This window comes from Anguilla rostrata, chromosome 1, assembly GCF_018555375.3.
Source record: "Anguilla rostrata isolate EN2019 chromosome 1, ASM1855537v3, whole genome shotgun sequence".
NCBI classification, from domain to species: domain Eukaryota; kingdom Metazoa; phylum Chordata; class Actinopteri; order Anguilliformes; family Anguillidae; genus Anguilla; species Anguilla rostrata.
In genome coordinates, this window is record NC_057933.1 from 84645525 (window position 1) to 84666903 (window position 21379).

The 21379-nt window shown below is 44.5% G+C and overlaps 1 long non-coding RNA gene across 1 annotated transcript in view; it reads left to right on the plus strand.

Moving 5' to 3' along the window:
- The window catches only part of LOC135238486 (uncharacterized), a 44870-nt gene extending 23704 nt beyond the window's left edge, over positions 1 to 21166 (plus strand). Inside the window, exons 2-3 of the long non-coding RNA XR_010325129.1 lie at positions 19235 to 19298; positions 20112 to 21166. This is a non-coding gene — a long non-coding RNA (uncharacterized LOC135238486). The remainder of the gene's footprint in view (positions 1 to 19234; positions 19299 to 20111) is intronic.
- The last annotated feature ends 213 nt before the right edge of the window (positions 21167 to 21379 follow it).

The window sequence follows — 21379 nt, forward strand, 5'->3', positions numbered from 1 at the left end:
ACATACACAGGTCAGTTTTATGTGGTTTTATAATATTAAGCCGACTTTTACTGCCAGTCATACATCAAATTAAAAGGTAGGAATAGCAGCACTCAATCTCAGCGTTTATTACAATAATAAACAGGTATCCAATAATAAAACCTACTACCATTTCAAAGGGCCGTGAAATGGTGATTTAACACCGACCATCTTACTGTGTGTTCCGTAAAGATTAAAAAAGCAGGAGACCCACTGTCTCTCAGAGACTTTGATGATTTTCCTCTTGTAAAATATTTCCATATTCACTCAGCAAAACTGGACTGTAAAGGTCAGCTTTGACACAAATTGAATTTTATTACTTTATTAAGGTGTGATTGTAAGCTGTATTATAAACCTGGGACTAAGCTCTTTATGCTGATTGGCTGCAATGGTGGGATCAGTTTGAGTCTGAGGTGAGACCGGTTTGAGTCAGAGATGAGACCAGTTTGAGTCTGAGGTGAGACCAGTTTGAGTCAGAGATGAGACCAGTTTGAGTCTGAGGTGAGACCAGTTTGAGTCTGAGGTGAGACCAGTTTGAGTCTGAGGTGAGACCAGTTTGAGTTCGAGGTGAGACCAGTCAGAGTCTGAGGTGAGACCAGTTTGAGACAAAGATGAACATTTGAGTCTGGGAACATTTGATTAAGTGATACCAGTCAAGATCTGAGGTGAGACAGTCCAGACGAGGTGAACCAGTCACAGTCTGGGTGGACCATTTGAGACAAAGATGAACCATTTGAGTCTGAGGTGAGACTCAGTTAAGTCTGAGTAACCAGTCAGAGTCTGAGGTGAGACCAGTCAGAGTCTGAGGTGAGACCAGTTTGAGACAAAGATGAGACCAGTTTGAGTCTGAGGTGAGACCAGTCAGAGTCTGAGGTGAGACCAGTTTGAGTCTGAGGTGAGACCAGTTTGAGTAGGGCTGCTACTTGAGGCATTAGGCAGAGAGGTGAGCAGCAGAAGTGTTGAAAGCACATCCGATGTGTCATCGTGAATGTTAAATAAATAAAAAATAAAACTAATAAATAAAGATGCCCTCTGAATTCTGACTCAATCATGATCACCAAACAAAAGCACAATCTTCTTTCCTGAGGGAAGAGAATATCTCAGACGAGGAGTAACTCAGATCACACGCTCTGTGTGCTGGGCCTCTTTGTGTCCGTTTTACACCGACTAAGTAATTAATCCATTTAAAAATTCTGCGGCACAGTTACTGTTTAAGTCTCATTCATTGCATAATTGGGTTGATGCAGATGCTTCTGTGATTTATGAGCTCTTAGAGGAATCATTGATGAATGACTGCTGTGGTGCACGGTAGATGTCTAATTGTTCTGTCACATTGTCTTGGGCCTGATATGCAAGCAAAAGCAAACTTCTTAGAAAAAAGGAAAATAATTTATATGAATATTCCATCTTTCGGTAAAACAGGTCAAAACTCCATTCTATCCCTGTCCCGTTTCTGAAATGTTATTAATTCTGCTCGCGTCTTATAAACCCCTTTCAATCGACTCACATCCGATAAAGCATTTCTGCTTCAAGCACATCTATGAAATCTGTGTCCTTTCAATCGAACCGTCTTTTTAAATCTGTTCTATTCCGATCACCTCCTTTAAAAGCCTTTATGAAATCCATTTCATTCCTGTCAAATCCCCTGGATATGATTTCCAGTCAGTCACAGCCCTGTAAACCTGTCTCATTAGAGCCGCATCACACTTAAAGCCAATCGCTGGGGGGGCAGGTGCCAGACAGCGATGGGGAGGGGGCTCGGGATAGGTCGGCTCCAGTGAGAAGTGTCGGGAAGGTTCCGTCAGTTCCCACATCCTGTCTGCTGGGGGCGCTGCATCTGCAGGTTGAACAGTCGGTCAGTTGCAGTTTACTCAGCTGGAGGGCACAGTGCAGTCGTCTGAGCCCAGGTTTAACCCCCAGTCCTGGAGGGCAGGCGACCCGCCAGTGTCTGCAGGTTTAACTCCAGTCCTGGAGGGCCGCAGTGTCTGCAGGTTTAACTCCAGTCCTGGAGGGCCGCAGTGTCTGCAGGTTTACCTCCAGTCCTGGAGGGCCGCAGTGTCTGCAGGTTTACCTCCAGTCCTGGAGGGCCGCAGTGTCTGCAGGTTTAACTCCAGTCCTGGAGGGGGCGCTGTGACTGCAGGTTTAACTCCAGTCCTGGTGGGGGCGCTGTGACTGCAGGTTTAACTCCAGTCTTGGAGGGCCGCAGGTTTAATTAAATAATTATTAAGCGTGTAATGAATCAGTAATGAATAGATGCTACAGGCTCTCTTCTCCTTTTGGCACATAGTGTGTTGCAAGCTGTCGCACTAGTGAAGTCGTATTTTGGTGCAGCTCATTGGAGTTTTCAGGCCAGTCTAGTCAGCCAACTGCCCAGACCGCATCTACGCAGCCCATCCTACTGCAGAATGCTGATTCCAGGGCTTTCCCGTGCCTGCATGATTACAGTCTATTTTTAAAAATATATATAAAATTATAGCCTATCCCACCAGCAGAGAACATGCATGCTTTGCATTTGTTTTTCATTGTCTTTTTTCTGTTTTTATCATTTAAATCCCTGTATTTATTTCTCTTGTGTAATTGTTGTTTAATTGTGCTCCCTGGTGTACCGTATGCCATTGTTTTTCTCACACCTGTCTATAGTGAGAAGAATGACAGTAAACACAACTTTAACAGCCTTTTCATTTTAATGAACTGCAATTCCAGCTCTGGAATGCATGCCACAGCCTTCTGGCCTTCCACAGCATTTTCTACTGCCTGAAATTCTTTCTGCTGTAATAAACATGTAATAAATGCACCTATAAACACCTGCTGATGTCTATAACCTTGTACTAACCATCTGTTTAGAATGGTTTATGATCAGAACCTTACTGGAACTGCACACGGGAAATCAGGCAAATATGAATAATAATAATAATAAATGTAATATTTAATAATAAATTGTTATTGATATAGCACTTATCCAAACAAAATTTACAAACTGCTTCTCAGAGAAATCATTTAAAACAATTATCAAATCAAATATTAAGAATAATTAAGAGCAAAAGAGAAATTTACAACAATAATGAATTTAATTAAACAAAATACAGAAGATAAAAGCGAACGCAGGAAATAACCCTAAATTATAAGAAAGCTCATTTAAACGGATAAGATTTCTAAAGCCTTTTGAATTGTAATACAGACTCTATAGATCTAACAGCAGAAGGGAGGCTGTTCCATAGGGTATGTGCTGGGACCAAGAAGCACGATTGCTCTTTTTAGAACATCTGAATCAGGAAACAACTAAGAGACCTTTGCCTGGGGATCGAGTGCCCTATCAGGGATGTTCAGTGTAAGTAATTCCGTAATATAAGGCAGAGCCAGACCATGACAGTAATGAGGAGGATTTAAAAATCTGTTCTAAATTTAACTGCCAGCCGGTGCAAGAAAGCTAATACTGGGGAGCTATGAGACCAGAGACAGCTTCTGGTCAGAAGTCAAGCGGTAGAGTCTCAATATTGTAGAGACACATAAGGCAGGAAAATAATGAAGTGCAATAATCGAGATGTGAAAATATAAAAACATGGATAATTTGCTCGGTAGCTTTCCTTGAGAGAACAGATTTGATTTGAGTGATGATTCTTAGTTGGAAGAAACAAGATTTCACAAGGTTTTTGAGGTGGAGAACAAACTGTACATGAGGATCAAAAATGACACCAAGGTTTTTAGAGGAGGGTTTTATATAAGCAGATGGTGGACCAGTGTACTTAAGGACATCACTACTGAGGTTCTCAGGCCCAAACCAAAATCTGTCTTACTGAATTTAGCTGAAGGAAGTTAAGAGACATCCAGTTCTTGATGGCAGCCAAACAGTCCTATACTGTTTCATTATATGTCCTGGAGGAAGCATATAAAGAGTAAATGGTATAGGTCCCAGAATCAATCCTTGAGGAACCCCGCATGTCAGAGGGGCAGAAGAGGATACTCAGACTCCAATAGAAACATTAAAACATATGTTTAAAAGGAGGAGGAGAACCAATCAAAGGCAAAACCAACCCAATGCCTGAGCCTATCCGGTAAAATGGAATGGTAAATGGTATCAAATGCAGCGCTCCAATCAAGCAGCACTAAAATAGAGATATCGCCAGTGTCTGCAAGCATAAGTAAGTCACTGGGCTCTCTAAGCAGAGCAGTTTCCATACCGAGCAACTGGCAGAAGCCTCATTGGAATTTATTAAAAATGATGTTACCAACTACTATCTCTAGAAGGTGCTGAGCAATAAATTTTCACGAACCTTAGATGCAGAAGGCAACTTAGAAATTGGTCGATAATTAGAAAGGACAGATGGATCAAGGCCAGATTTCTTTAAGAGAGGCTGAATCTTAGCTTGCTTAAAAAAACCAGGAACACAACCTAACACACAAGGTTATAGACTCATTAATGATGCCAAGTGAAGTGGGGGCTAAGGCACCCAGCATTGATCAATGTGCTCTTTCAGCAACCCCGGAGGGAGCTGAAGAGGGGGTTTGCAGAGTCAGGAAACGTATGAATAAGTATATTCAGCTGTACATCATTAAATATTTCCGATCGGACGGTGGTTTTTTGGCATTAGCCATATTTTTTGCTTTAGTGGAGCTGGCCGGTCAGATCAGACCAGGTTCTGAAACAGAATTTTTTCTGGTTGAGAAACTGCAAGTTCGCCTTGAGTTTGGATGCTACTGTATGTGTATGTGTGTGTGTGTGTGTGTATATATGTATAGGTATGGGGCATGCCCCCACCAAGGCGTAACTTGTGTATATATATACACACAAAGTAATGCCAGGGAAAGCTTACTTGACTTATTGTGCACAGTTTGCAGAGAACCCATTAACACAGCCTGTTACAAGAGCCATTGCATGGCTCTCTCTCTCTCTCGCTCTCTCTCTCTCTCTCGCTCTCTCGCTCTCTCGCTCCCGCCCTCGCAGTCGCAATGCTGTGCATTGATTCATAGCCGTTCTACCGCTCGCTTTTGTCTACTTCTGAAAGTCTAAAATATACGATCGTATCTTATTGAATTATGAATCTCGCGCTTCGCCCTGCACGCTCTTCAGCTTCGCTGCTAACCCAGCCCATTTGCCCATGGGGCTGCATGGGGGGGTCAATCATACGACGATTGGGTACGGCAGTTCTCAGCCTCTGTCTTCTAAACTCGGCATCAATTTAGATTCCTTCATTTCCTCCGTTTCTCCTCTCTCTCGCTAACTCAGCGATCTCTTCTTCACATGCCCCAGCTCCAACGTCATCTGCATGCGCTACCTCCTGACTCCGAGACTCAAACCATCGTTCTGCTCCACCTACTCCCCCCCATCCACTACTCTCTCTTTGCTCCTCGCCTCAGGCAGTGCGGCGGAAGTGCTGTGCAATTTGAATATTGCGAATAAGGCCGTGTTCTACCGCTCGCTTTTGTGTCTGACGTTTCTGAAAGGTTAAAATAATAGCGGATGTATGGGGCTTATGTGAATTATGAATGCGCGCGCTTTTAAGCCCTGGCGGAACGGCTGGCCTTTCAGCGTTAAAAGCGCTGCTGAAAACGGGGCCAGCCCAATTTGCCAATGGGGGGCTGGAGAGCATGGGGGGGGATGTGAATGGGGCAGTAGAGCGAACGGGAGGTTGGGGAGGGGGGGTGAGTTATGTGAACGGGGGCAGGTTTCCTACAGCCTCTGTCTTTAATAAAACACGGCAGCAGATTTAGAAAGAGTTCCGTTCACATTTTCCCTCCGTTTCCTCGCTCTCTCTCTGGCGCTAACCGGTCGAAGGCGGAGGGGGTCCTTCCTGTGCACATGCCCCCAAGCTGACCAGAACTGTCATCTGCATGGAGCGCACAAATATAACACAAAAAGCACTGGAGCATGAACCAGAGAGGACCAAACACACGTATACTTGCTCACACACGTACACACACACACACACACACACACATACATACAATGCTGTGAAAAAGTATTTGCTCCCTCCAGCAGTGTCTGTACTCAGTGATTCAGGGGCACTCCTGCAGTGTCTGTACTCAGTGATTCAGGGGAACTCCAGCAGTGTCTGTACTCAGTGATTCAGGGGAACTGCAGCAGTGTCTGTACTCAGTGATTCAGGGGAACTCCTGCAGTGTCTGTACTCAGTGATTCAGGGGAACTCCAGCAGTGTCTGTACTCAGTGATTCAGGGGAACTCCAGCAGTGTCTGTACTCAGTGATTCAGGGGAACTCCAGCAGTGTCTGTACCTGGCTCACCTGCCTGCTCACCGTTGCTCTGTGTTGGGCCGATGGTTTACCTGCTGAAATATGTTGTTCTTTCTCATCTCTCTCTCACCTCTAACCTGCAGATAATACAGCACAGGTGAGTTAGATTCATTAAGTTGGGATAGATTAGGACAGGTGTATAATATCAGAAAATGTGAGTTAGGCTATGATAGGTGAGTTGCATCAATATAGGTGCGTTTGACATGTGAGTTAAATTGGGACAGGTGGCATTCGGTTAGGGCAGGTGGAGTTCAGTTATTACAGGTGAGTTAAATTAGAACAGGTGAGTTTGGTTATGACAGGTGTGTTAAATTAGGACAGGTGAGTGAGATTTATCATATTGCATTACAGGAATTTAGCAGATGCTCTTATCCACAACTTCTTACATAGCATTTACCGAGCATCCATTTATACAGCTGGATACATACTGAAGCAACGCAGGTAAAGAACCTTGCTCAAGGGTACAACAGCAGTGTCCTAGCAGGAATCAAGCTTGTAACCTTACCCATTGTACTACATGACACCCCCTCATATTTGCAGTACTGCACTGTCTGGAGCCCTCTTACATAAGGATCAATGTTTTGACCAGGCAGCTCCAGTTTCTCAGTGTAAGGCTGTGAGAGAGTGCAGAGCTCCTTCTCCAGTGTGTCATAACGATGCCATTACGGCTCAGTACAGCTTGTTAAGTGACTGCAGAAGGCACAACACACGGGCAGTTTTAATGAGTTTATGTTAGCACATGTAGCGCAAACTTTTTTCCCCCAAAACTTTCAATTTACTTTCCGCTCGCAAAGCCCCCCCTGTAATCGGCAAGATGTCGTGCCCGTGCATCAATCAAACCGTCTCCCAAGCTGTTCTGCTGAATCTGGCAGGTACATTCTCAAAATATGACACAATTGTTTATTGCTACACGGAAGGGGGGGGGCGGACGCATTAGCCAGATTGCTTGTGAATTCTGGCCGACATCCAAGCTTATTGACGCGGGCGCCAGTCCATAAAAAGTGCATCGTGGGATATCGGCAGCGCTTTACACTGATTAATATTGATTGCGTCCTCTGAGGTGCCGTTGTGGAGCGCCAGCATTCAGATGCTAAGCACACACAGGAACATATCGCAGATTTATCGCTGGGAAATGGAGTATTTCTGCTCGCGGGGATCCGTAGTCTGATTCTTTCAGCGCTTGATTGAATATTCAGCCCAAAACCTGAAGAATGTGTGAACCGGCACCTCCCCTGCAGTTACACACAGCCGATTAAAAAAAAACAGCCGTCGCCCGTCATAAAAAATTATCTCTCTGTCTCTCTCTCTCTCTCTCTCTCTCTCTCTTGCGCTTTCTCTCTCTCTTGCTCGCTCGCTCTCGCTCTCTGTCTCTCTTGCTCTCACTGTCTTTCTATAATGCTATAGAACACCTTCCCCAGATTACTGTTCACACTAATGTCTCAGTAATTGTTGGGGTTGAATCTGTGTCCACTCGTAAAAATAGGGGTTATAAGTCGATTGGATTCTGATTTCAGGGAGGTAGCCCACAGTCTCTCTCTCTCTCTCTCTCTCTCTCTCTCTCTCTCTCTCTCTCTCTCTCTCTCTCTCTCTCTCTCTCTCTCTCTCTCTCTCTCTCTCTCTCTCTCTCTCTCTCTCTCTCTCTCTCTCTCTCTCTCTCTCAAGCCGCGTTTCCACCAAAATTACCCGGAACTTTCAGTCCCAGGAACTACTTTACCAGGAACTAAAAGGTTCCTTCAGCCAATGGTTGTCTGCGTTTCCACCGGGGTCTAAAGTACCGCGAAGATTAGGAAAATTAGCCCACTGACGTTGTCGTCGGTCCATCTGTCATATGATTTCTTCTGTAACCCCATACTACCACCGAAGTAGCCTACATTATTTTCTAATAACCGGGACAGCCCGGAGGGGTTTATTCCACTTATATACAATGGGTTACCAACAATGACTATATATGGTTACTTTTGTATTTATTGATTTTCATATATCCTCTCAAACACATTAATTAACAGCAGAAAACATGCACACGTTGTAAACAATTTGCTGTTTTATTACTTTCTCGTCGTCAATTCCGTATAGGCTAATCGCAAAATGACAAGAATAGAACGAAAACTCGGATTTGCGTGAAAATGTAAATTAGTAGTGGTACAGCCACCGTTTGCTTTCCTTCGAAGTTACTGCTAGCCGAGCAGCGAAGTGTGCCCTCCAGATGCAAACCATGCACCATGAGTCCATAGTCTTCCTGGTCTTTTCGTGGAATTGAAAAATGGCAGTAAAATTGAGTAAAATTACGGCAGTCTGAAAAAGCTAAAGCGAAGATTACTAGAATTAACCTGTTATTTTACCCGGATAAAAAGTGCGGAAGGTGATTTCCAGTTTGCTTGTACTGTATCACCAATGTTAATTATGCAGAACTACCGCATACCTCACATAACTGTATCAAACGTTTTGAGTCAATTACAACGGGCTAACAAAGAAAATCCGGAAGAAAATATTCAGCAACCGAATTAATCCGTTTGAATGTTTTGGTAGCCTACGTAATATGCTGTGCCAGCACGAATGCTTAGCATTTTATAAAACGAATACTAGCAAGAAAAGAACAGAAGAGCACATGTTATAATTCCAAGACGTTGACAGGTTATAACCAAAAGTAGGCTACTGCGCCGCATAACATACAAGTTTGATTTGAAGTTATTATGAAAATAAATTGGTTTGCCGCTGCATATTTTCAAACATGGCGGGTAATGGCGGAAAATAAATACAACACAAATGCTACGAGTACTCGACCAATCAGAAATGTTCAGCGCTGCAAGCTCCACCCAAAAGGTTCCTGTACTTTCGGAAAGTACTACCCCCCGAGCAGGAACGTTTTGGGGGGTAAAACAAAGCCCCCAGAACTAAATTTAGACCCTAGTTCCTGCGGTGGAAACGCACTGAGTTCCTCAAAAGGTTCCTAGTTCCGGGGTATAGTTCCTGCGGTGGAAACGCGGCTTTACTCACTCTCTCCCCCCCTCGCTCTCTCTCTCTCTCTGCCCCTCTCTCACTTCCCCCTCACTCTCTCTCCTCCTCTCTCTCTCTCTGCCCCTCTCTCACTTCCCCCTCGCTCTCTCTCCTCCTCTCTCTCTCTCTGCCCCTCTCTCTCTCCCTCTCTCTCTCTCTCTCCCTCCCTCTCTCTCTTTGCCCCTCTCTCCCCCCCCCCCCCCCCCTCTGTTTTTCGGGGGGAGGACGTTGCTGTCACACCGCCTGCCACTCTTGTCGCCACTTTTGGGAAGCAGGTGTGTGCAGAGCCGAGCCCCAGCTAGGTGAAGGGCTTCTTCCCCTCTCTCTCCCACGACACAGCCCTTTCAGTCCTGTTACTTATGGGTCTGGTCTGTGCAGCACTGACTGACAGTACTGACCGTGTCTGTGCTTCGCTTGCCCGGTCTGTAGATTAAGGCAGATTAAAAAGCCTATATTTAGATTGATTAGCCTGCCTGTAGATTAGTAGTCCAGTCTCTTGATTATTTGTTCTGTCTGTAGATTACTTGTCAAGTCTGGAGATTTCTTTATCCATCTTTATAATACTCCCATTGTCTCTGACTGTCTGTTTCAGCGAAGGCGAGAGCTGCTCTTTATCATGGTCGCTGGTGCATGCATTATTTATGATGGTTTTGCGGAATATTCGGTTGTGAGCTCACTGTTTGTGATGGCGTCCTGTTTCTTCCTGAACACTGGTGGTGGCGAATTGAAGGAAATCAGTTCTATCATATGAGGAGTAATAGTGACATATAGATGCACAGGCTCATGTAGATGCACAGGCACACACAGGCACATATAGATGCACAGACTCACACAGGCACATGTAGATGCACAGGCTCACACAGGCACATGTAGATGCACAGGCTCACACAGGCACATGTAGATGCACAGGCTCACACAGGCACATGTAGATGCACAGGCACATAGAGATGCACAGGCTCATGTAGATGCACAGGCACACACAGGCACATATAGATGCACAGACTCACACAGGCACATGTAGATGCACAGAGTCACACAGGCTTATGGAGATGCACAGGCTCACACAGGCACATGTAGATGCACAGGCACATAGAGATGCACAGGCTCACACAGGCACATGTAGATGCACAGAGTCATACAGGCTTATGGAGGTGCACAGGCTCACACAGGCTCATAGAGATGCACAGGCTGACACAGGCACATGTAGATGCACAGGCACACACAGGCTCATGTAGACGCACAGACTCACACAGGCACATGTAGATGCACAGGCACACACAGGCTCATGTAGACGCACAGACTCACACAGGCACATGTAGATGCACAGGCACACACAGGCTCATGTAGACGCACAGACTCACACAGGCACATGTAGATGCATAGACTCACACAGGCACATGTAGATGCATAGACTCACACAGGCACATGTAGATGCACAAGCACACACAGGCTCATGTAGATGCATAGACTCACACAGGCACATGTAGATGCACAGGCACACACAGGCTCATGTAGACGCACAGACTCACACAGGCACATGTAGATGCATAGACTCACACAGGCACATGTAGATGCACAGGCTGACACAGGCACATGTAGATGCACAGGCACACACAGGCTCATGTAGACGCACAGACTCACACAGGCTCATGTAGATGCATAGACTCACACAGGCACATGTAGATGCACAGGCACACACAGGCTCATGTAGACGCACAGACTCACACAGGCACATGTAGATGCATAGACTCACACAGGCACATGTAGATGCACAGGCTGACACAGGCACATGTAGATGCACAGGCACACACAGGCTCATGTAGACGCACAGACTCACACAGGCACATGTAGATGCACAGGCACACACAGGCACATGTAGATGCACAGGCACACACAGGCTCATGTAGACGCACAGACTCACACAGGCATATGTAGATGCATAGACTCACACAGGCACATGTAGACGCACAGACTCACACAGGCACATGTAGACGCACAGACTCACACAGGCACATGTAGATGCACAGGCACACACAGGCTCATGTAGATGCACAGGCACACACAGGCTCATGTAGACGCACAGACTCACACAGGCACATGTAGACGCACAGACTCACACAGGCACATGTAGACGCACAGACTCACACAGGCACATGTAGATGCATGTCTGCACATGTACACACGTGACTCTCTGTGCAGTGTTGGCTGGCGGTTCATGGCGGACTGTAGAGGTTCAGGGCCACGCACAGCAGGCACGCGGTCATGACGACTCGCGGAGAGGGACTCTCCGTCTCTCGCGTGAGTTTCGCTCCGCTCCGTGGACTGTTTGTTTATGCCCATTAAATATTTAATATGCAACATCTCTACAAGGATTGAAATGAGGCAGATCCCTCTTCATCTGCATTCTGAATGATTAATATATGAGCAAATATGATTTATCTGTTCATGACTCATTCATGAGCTGGTCTTTGAGTTAATTCCCCATAAGTATTTGCTCTGCCACTGGAACGTTAGGTCTATTTGTAGATCTAATTTAATATAATGCATTGTCCTAGTGCAGGGAGGAAAGACAAATTCTTAATTGATGTTTTTAACATTTTAATCAATATTTAAATAAACAACAGAACTTAAAATGTGTCTAACATTCACAAATGGTCTTAAATCAGATTTTTATATTCAAAGCGATAGAAAATGCTCCTTACAGAATATGATCAAAATGATGTCAATAAAATGTATATTAAACGTATCTCTGCTTAAGATCTGGTCTCATAAAGTGCAAAAAGTTTATTTTATACCCTGAAGTCTATGTTAGTGCCCAATTTAAAACTTTATATTCACCAAAAATTGTGGGAGAAAATCAGACAGAGAAGGGAAAGTATAATGGATTTACTGTATGTGTGTGTGTGTGCACCTGTGTGCGTGTGTGTGCACCTGTGTTTGTGCGTGTGCCTGTGTGTGTGCTCGCGTGTGTGCACCTTCCTTACTGTAAACGTACACTTATCACAGGTACCTTCCTTACTTTACACTTAGCACAGCCTCCTTCTTTACCGTACACTTACACTTAGCACAGCTACCTCCCTTATTGTAAACTTACACTTAGCACAGCTACCTTCTTTACCGTACACTTACACTTAGCACAGCTACCTCCCTTACTGTAAACTTACTTAGCACAGCTGCCTTCCTTACTGTAAACTTACACTTAACACAGCCACCTTCCTTACTGTACAATCACACTTAGCACAGCCACCTTCCTTACTGTAAACTTACTTAGCACAGCTACCTTCTTTACCGTACACTTACACTTAGCACAGCTACCTCCCTTACTGTAAACTTACTTAGCACAGCCACATTCCTTACTGTACAATCACACTTAGCATAGCCACTTTCCTTACTGTAAACTTACACTCAGCACAGCTACCTTCCTTACTGTAAACTTACACTCAGCACAGCTACCTTCCTTACTGTAATCTTACACTTAGCACAGCCACCTTCCTTACTGTAATCTTATACTTAGCAGTGCTACCATTATGTGATATGACTTTGAGGAGCTGAAAGAGGAGACTTCTGGGAACAGGCGGACTGAAAGATGGCTGTCCGGGGGAACGAGGGTGAACTGTTTGCCCCGGCGCGTTTCGGGGCAGCTTGGAGAGACAGCGGGCTGAGCCGGCTGGTAGGCCATGGATCAGTCTTTACGGGGGGGGTGTGAGAATAACACTGGGGTGTGACAGCGTGGAGTGGGGAGGGGGGGGGGGGTCTCACAGGCAGAGACGGAGGGGGCAGGGAGAGTGTTTCACAGTCGACGGGGCTCACATCAAAATCCTGGGCTTTGAGGCGTCGGGTTCTTTCAAACTTGTTTGTCAGAGGACTGGATGAGTTTGGCAGACAGCGTGACTGACGCTGATTAGACGGGAATCCGATGCGATGGCATCTGAACACGGCCGTGCCTGAGGAAGCGGAGCGTCCCGCTGCAATGAGGGGACTCCGCCGCTCTCCGCGACGCGCCTTTGTCAGCGCAGGTTCGCGGTTTTACTGTGTGTGAGTTAAAGAGAGACGCACTCAAGCTGCTGGGTTTGACACGTCCTGCTGCGTTCCTCCTGATGCCTTCCCTGTGGGAATGCAGGTCTGCAGAACGAGGAGAGGAAAGAGAGAATGAGACAGGCCATCACTTCTTATAAAACACAAACACAGAGTACATTCAGAGATCCTGTATACTGAGAGAGACACTTCAGTATGTTCAGAGATCCTGTACTGAAACAGAGACACTTCAGTATGTTCAGAGATCCTGTACTGAAACAGAGACAATTCAGTTATGTTCAGAGATCCTGTACTGAAACAGAGACACTTCAGTATGTTCAGAGATCCTGTACTGAAACAGAGACACTTTAGTATGTTCAGAGATGCTGTACTGAAACAGAGACACTTCAGTATGTTCAGAGATCCTGTACTGAAACAGAGACACTTCAGTATGTTCAGAGATCCTGTACTGAAACAGAGACACTTCAGCATGTTCAGAGATCCTGTACTGAAACAGAGACACTTCAGCATGTTCAGAGATCCTGTACTGAAACAGAGACAATCAAGCATGTTCAGAGATCCTGTACTGAAACAGAGACAATCGAGCATGTTCAGAGATCCTGTACTGAAACAGAGACAATTCAGTTATGTTCAGAGATCCTGTACTGAAACAGAGACACTTGAGTACATTAAGAAATCAATTTGTTCACTCAAATGTTCCTCAAAATGGCATGGCAAAAATAGGAAGTTCTGTTGCCAAATCAGAGGTTACAAAATAAAGCTATGTACAATATTAATGCCAGATTATGGATTAATTAAAATGTGTGTGAATGTGTGTGCATGGCGTGGTCACTCACTGTCCCTCAAAGTAGGTGAACTAAGTAAATTAACTAGTAGAAAAAAATTATGAAAAAATGACCCTATATAACTTGGATGCTAATAGAAGTCTGCATGCAGGGTTTCAGTTGGATGTTTGTCCCATTTGCCAAATTCTTGACTGATGAGTGGACCCCACACCTCACTGTCATAAAGTGTAATTGGTTTGATTATAGTTCCAAAGATTTTAAGCTAAATTCTAATTGGAATCTCTACAGAAATGTGTCGTTTTATGACATTGAAGGCCCTGCTTGCTTTCTCCATTCGTTTATTCACTGCAAAGTTGAAGTTTCCTGAAGACAGATTTTAGTCCTAAATAATTGTAATTGGAGAATTGTTCAATGTTGTTAGAGCTATTTCTCAGTTTATCTTTAATGACACCTAGTGGAGGTTAGATAGAGGACCACGTGAGACCTAGTTCAGGTCAGGTGATTAAGCAACAGGTACAGCGCTGGCGGAGACAGAACGCCAGAAGGATTTAGATTTTCAACCGTGTTCATTCAGTGTCTTACCTGACGACTCCTTAGTATTTTGATATCTATATTAGTATCTTATATTTAGAACCATTCACAGTAAAGGCCATTTGATTTTGTTTTGATTTAAGTACGGAAAAGGTCTATTTTTGTTTAATTTGAATGTATGTGAGGGAGAGAGCGCAGGTTTTCATTTCATTTATAACACACACACATCATCTCCTCATCTCCATCATCTATGCCTCTGCGTTGAAACTACAAGACTGTGAGTAACTTGAATGATACGCGCTGGAGCTCGTCCTATACTGGCATTGAAGTGGTTCGGAAAAAACTTTTAGAATAGGCACTACAAATGTAATGTGTTCCAAGGATTAATTTATGTTTTGTTCCCTGAGATCTGGATCTTTTTTTGGAATGTCATAATTAGTTTTATTCAGGTTTTCTGCCAGGACCCAGGTTTGGCAGTACTGTTCTGGCAGATCTAGGCTTTTCTGTAACCCCTGTTCAGTGAGGATCAGGAGAACCAGGTCATCTGCATAGAAGAGGTACTTAATCTCTGAGTCGTGTGAGACGAGGCACTACAGATTTTTCTAATATATTTGCCAAATCATTAATATAGATATTGAACAGGGATGGGCTTAGGCTGCATCCCTGTCTCACTCAATGCTCTAGAGAGAAGAAATTAGTTCTTTTGTTGCCAATTTTTCTGCTGCTTTTGTTCCAAATGATTTTAAGAGATCATAGGTTTTAACCCTTGCACCACTTTCAGTAACTTTGTAGAATAACCCTTAATACCGAATAGAATCAAATGCTTTTCTAAAATAACTAAAGCAAGCAAATATTTGTTTTTTGTTACATATTTCACAATTAGGGTGTGGAGAGTGTAAATATGATTAGTTGTGTGGTGATCTGGTAAAAATTCAATTGGACTTCTTCTCAAGAAATGTTTAATAAGGAAGGTTAAAAGTCTAGAATTTATAATACTACAAAGAACCTTTCCCAGATTACTGTTCACACATATGCCTTAGTAATTGTTTGGTCAAATCTATCTCTATTTTTAAATATTGGTTTTATAAGTGCATGATTCCAGATGTCAGGGAAGTAACCTACACTCAGAACCAAATTTAACAATTTTAGAATGGCCAGTTGAACCTTTTTGCTTGTGGATTTTAACATCTCATTTAAAATACCCTCAGGTCCAGATGCTTTATGTTTCAATGTTTTGAGTTTATCTTCAAGCTCTTTTTCAGTAAATGAGAAGTCCAATGGATTTTGACTATCGTTAATAGCCAATTCAAGTTCCCATAATTATTTATTTGTGTTTTTTTTAGGACTTGCACCTAATTCCACTTTCTCAAAATGTTTTTTTAAAATGGTTTGTCCAGATATCCCCATTTTCTATCGCTAATTCTTCATGATCATCGTTGTGATTTTTCCCAAAATTGATTTGTATCTATTAACTCTTCATTTTCTGCCTGTGGCTTATGGATGTAGTGTAATGCACATTAAGTTATATTGCTTTAGTACTTCACAGTAAAGAAGGTGTGTACTTGGGTTATTTGGGCCTCTGTGTTTTTGATTTGACAAATTCATGAGTTCTTTTTGGATGTTTTGATAGTCTTGATCCAAACTCTCTCCCTCTGTTCTCTTTATAATAGTTTACCATCACATGTTAATAACATGGCAGTTTTGTGTCGAGGCTGGCCTTCACAGTCCAGGTTTTCTGAACAAAGTTTGAAGTATTCTTTCACATCATCAGAAGATGTTTGAGAGGGAGCTGGTCTGCTGTCCTTGGTGTGCACTATAATCTTTAATTACTCACAGTTAGATAAAGTCTTTGTTAAATCAACAGTGATGAGTGCGTTTACATGTGTGCATGACTATGTGTGCATCTGTGTATGTGTGTGTGTGTGTGTGTGCATGTGTGTGCGTGTGTACGTGTACGTATATGAGTGTGTGCATGTGCGTATATGTATGTGTGTGCATGTGCATGTGTATGTGTGTGCATATGTGTGTTTGTGTGTGTGTGTGTGTGTGTGTGTAGAGAGAGGTGGAAGGCAGGTGGAGATAGATTGGGCAGGTGGAGCTGTAGAATGTGCTCCCTTCCCTGACCTGTCTGTCTCCTGCTGGTCTCTCCCTCTTCCCTGAACAATGGCAGCTACAGGCTCCTGGCAGGAGCAGTCTGGGGCTATTTAAACATAATAACCTGAGCGATGCTTTACAATGCTGCATTAAGCCGAACGCAGCATCAATCACTGGGACTGCTGAGTAAGATCTGCCCAAGGGGAAGAGCCCTTTATTTGGGGTTGTGTTGTTATTAAATATCCACACTGAGCTGGGAAACTGCGGCACCACCCAAGTATATAATGTTAAATGCACACAATTGCAAAGACTTTGAGAATAAATGGCCAACTGCTGCTGTTTCTGCTCCAGTGTGTGGATGGGTCCCATGATCTGGTATCTGTTAAGGCTCTGTCCTAGTGTGTAGATGGGCCCCATGGTCTGGTATCTGTTAAGGCCCTGTCCTAGTGTGTAGATGGGCCCCGTGGTCTGGTATCTGTTAAGTCTGTTCCAGTGTGGGGATGGGTCCCATGATCTGGTATCTGTAGGCTCTGTTCAGTGTGTGGATGGTCCCATGGTTGAGATATCTGCTAAGGCTCTTTCCAGTGTGTGGATGGGTCCCATGACTGGTATCTGTTAAGGCTCTGTTCCAGTGTGTGGATGGGCCCCATGGTCTGGTATCTGTTAAGGCCCTGTCCTAGTGTGTAGATGGGCCCCATGGTCTGGTATCTGTTAAGGCCCTGTTCCAGTGTGTGGATGGGCCCCATGGTCTGGTATCTGTTAAGGCACTGCTCCAGTGTGTGGATGGGCCCCATGGTCTGGTATCTGTTAAGGCTCTGTTGCAGTGTGTGATGGGCCCCATGATCTGGTACTGTTAAGGCTCTGTTCCAGTGTGTGGATGGGCCCCATGGTCTGGTATCTGTTAAGGCTCTGTTGCAGTGTGTGATGGGCCCCATGTCTGGTATCTGTTAAGGCTCTGTTCCAGTGTGTGGATGGGCCCCAGGTCTGGTATCTGTTAAGCTTGTTCCAGTGTGTGGATGGGCCCACGATCTGGTATCTGTTAAGGCTCTGTTCCAGTGTGTGGATGGGCCCATGTCTGGTACTGTTAAGGCTCTGTTCCAGAGTGTGGATGGCCCCATGATCTGGTATCTGTTAAGGCCTGTTCCAGTGTGTGGATGGGCCCCACGGTCTGGTATCTGTTAAAGCTATGTTCCAGTAGTGTGGATGGGCCCCATGGTTTGGTATTGTTAAGGCTCTGTTCCAGTGTGTGGATGGGCTCCATGGTCTGGTATCTGTTAAGGCGCTGTTCCATGTGTGGATGGGCCCCATGGTCTGGTATCTGTTAAGGCTCTGTCCAGTGTGTGGATGGGCCCCATGGTCTGGTATCTGTTAAGGCTCTGTTCCAGTGTGTGGATGGGCCCCACGGTCTGGTATCTGTTAAGGTTCTGTTCCTGTATGTGGATGGGCCCCATGGTCTGGTGTCTGTTAAGGCTCTGTTCCAGTGTGTGGATGGGTCCCATGACCTGGTATCTGTTAAGGCTCTGTTCCAGTGCGTGGATGGGCCCCATGGTCTGGTATCTGTTAAGGCTCTGTTCCAGTGTGTGGATGAGCCCCATGGTCTGGTATCTGTTAAGGCTCTGTTCCTGTGTGTGGATGGGCCCCATGGTCTGGTATCTGTTAAGGCTCTGTTCCAGTGTGTGGATGGGCCCCATGGTCTGGTATCTGTTAAGGCTCTGTTCCTGTGTGTGGATGGGCCCCATGGTCTGGTATCTGTTAAGGCTCTGTTCCAGTGTGTGGATGGGCCCCATGGTCTGGTATCTGTTAAGGCTCTGTTGCAGTGTGTGGATGGGCCCCATGATCTGGTATCTGTTAAGGCTCTGTTCCAGTGTGTGGATGGGCCCCACGGTCTGGTATCTGTTAAAGCTTTGTTCCAGTGTGTGGATGGGCCCCACGGTCTGGTATCTGTTAAGGCTCTGTTCCAGTGTGTGGATGGGCCCCATGGTCTGGTACCTGTTAAGGCTCTGTTCCAGAGTGTGGATGGGCCCCATGGTCTGGTATCTGTTAAGGCTCTGTTCCAGTGTGTGGATGGGCCCCACGGTCTGGTATCTGTTAAGGTTCTGTTCCTGTATGTGGATGGGCCCCATGGTCTGGTGTCTGTTAAGGCTCTGCTCCAGTGTGTGGATGGGCCTCATGGTCTGGTATCTGTTAAGGCTCTGCTCCAGTGTGTGGATGGGCCTCATGGTCTGGTGTCTGTTAAGGCTCTGCTCCAGTGTGTGGATGGGCCTCATGGTCTGGTATCTGTTAAGGCTCTGCTCCAGTGTGTGGATGGGCCCCATGGTCTGCTGGGGGTGACTAATTAAAGAGGTAAAAGTGTAAAACAAAGAAACTTTTTTCTCAAAGTAAATATTCATTACGGTGTGCAGCGGAGCCGGAGGCGGAGGCTGCAGTATGGAGCGAGAGGGAAGCTGCTCGCTCAGACGTGCTATTTAGATTAATTAGAGGCGACAGCAAAGCAAACGGGTTAAAACAGGGTAATTTCCTTCCCCCAGCAGGTCCCGGCAGATGCAAGGTCCTGGCAGGGCACTGTGGAGTGGCCCTGCCCTCTCCTCATAAGTGTGTGTTTTATTTGGGGCCCTTAATGAGTGCTAATTGGATTGACTGTTGGCCTCGTGCGGTTTGACTCGAGAGGAGCTGCAGCTGGTGGATGTGTGTGTTATTCAGCCCTCCTGGTCAAGGCTTGAGCACGTGGCTCCCAGAAACACTGTGTGTGTGTGTGTGTGTGTGTGTGTGTGTGTGTGTGTGTGTGTGTGTGTGTGTACAGGTATGTGGCAGGGGACACTCCATGTAAACACACTTCCTGTAAGGTTATGCTCTCTCCAATAAATAAATAAAGAGAAATGGATTCCGTTGCCTTCATTATCCTCTTAACACTTAGATACATTAGTTATCCCTGACACATCCAGTATCCCTCTCTAATATGAAATACATCCTTTATCCCTCTCTTATACACATCCATTATCCCACACTTATACACATCCATCACCCCTCTCTTATACACATCCATTATTCCTCCTTATACTATATACATCCATTATCCTTCTCTTATACTATACACATCCTTTATCCCTCCTTATACTATACACATTCTTTACCCCTCCTTATACTATACACATCCATCATCGCACACTTATACACATCCATTATCCCTCTCTTATACACATCTATTATCCCTCCTTATACTATACACATCCATTATCCTTCTCTTATACTATACACATCCTTTATCCCTCCTAATACTATACACATCCTTTATCTCTTCTTATACTATTCAAATCCATTATTTCTGGCTAAGGCACATCCATTGTCCCCAGCTCAGGTTCTGAGGTCCCCTCTTTATTTTCATGTTTTTTTTGTTTTCCTAAGCAGATTGTCGTGTCCTTTCTGCTCCCGGGGATGCTGCGTATGTCTGCTGAAATGGATGAAAAGAGAGTCTGTTTTGAGCTGTGTGACCTGCTGCAGCTCCCTCCTCACATTCCTGCAATCTGGAGATCTTTTTTCAGCTTTCTGACGGCACAAACGACAGCCTACGCAGACTGGCGCACACAGACCTGCGGCGGCTAAATGGTTCTTTGTGTTGTCATGGGGGCTGAGGAGTGAAATTGCTGTTTTTAAAAGTTATGTTTTGTCTGGAAGCAGCGCTGGGGCGTTAGAGCTCTGCAGGACAGGGGGCACGCAGTGGCCAAATGTTTTTGGCCAGGAAGGTCCTGCTTTCAAGCAAAGTGTCCTGAAAAATTCTTTTTTCAATAAATCCAGTAAAAATGGTCAGTTTAATGGCACATTTTATTATTTATTATATTTATTATCTGTATTAAATTATAAAAAATATGTCTAAAATTAAGTGCTATGGACTAAGATCTTATTTTTATTTCTGATTAGCACAATCAATAACGCTTTGTTGTTATATCAATGATGTTATATTTGTGCAGAATTACAATCTTTAGACTGCTGTCTGGGCGGCACGCTGTGCCAATAAAAAAATAATACGATTTTTAAATGCTACAAATATAATTAATCTTTGTAAGTCAGACAGATATAAGAGCGCCTGTTAAACACTGTGTTTAGTGTTTATATGTGTGACGTTAAAGAGGCTCAATTTCCTTTCTGTCTTCACTTAGAGAGATCTGATTATTCAAAACAACATCCTGTTACATTACAGGCATTCAGCAGACGCTCTTATCCAGAGCAACTTGCACAGCTTTTTTTACACAGTATTTACACTGCATCCACCTGGATATATACTGAAGCTATGCAGGTTAAGTATCTTGCTCAAGGGTACAACGGCTGTGTCCTACCTGTGACCTGTGACCTTTAGGTTACAGGACCAGCCCCTACCCATTATACTATACCCTACCCATATGTACTATACTGTGTGTTCTGATGTCTGTTCTGACATGTATGCATCTAAGATTAAATCATCTTAATATCTGCATGAATTTTCCAGCAGCACATTTAGCAAACAATGGCAAAAGGAACCGACCTGAGAATCAGTCAGAAGTGCTGGAAAATGAGCGATTCATTGAGTCCTGTGATCCAGCGATGTAACTACCCCAGAAAATTTGTTAAAACTGTTTAAAAATATGCTTGAGGAAACATTGTGTAGAATGAGGGTTGTATCATTTAAATTAATATATTTT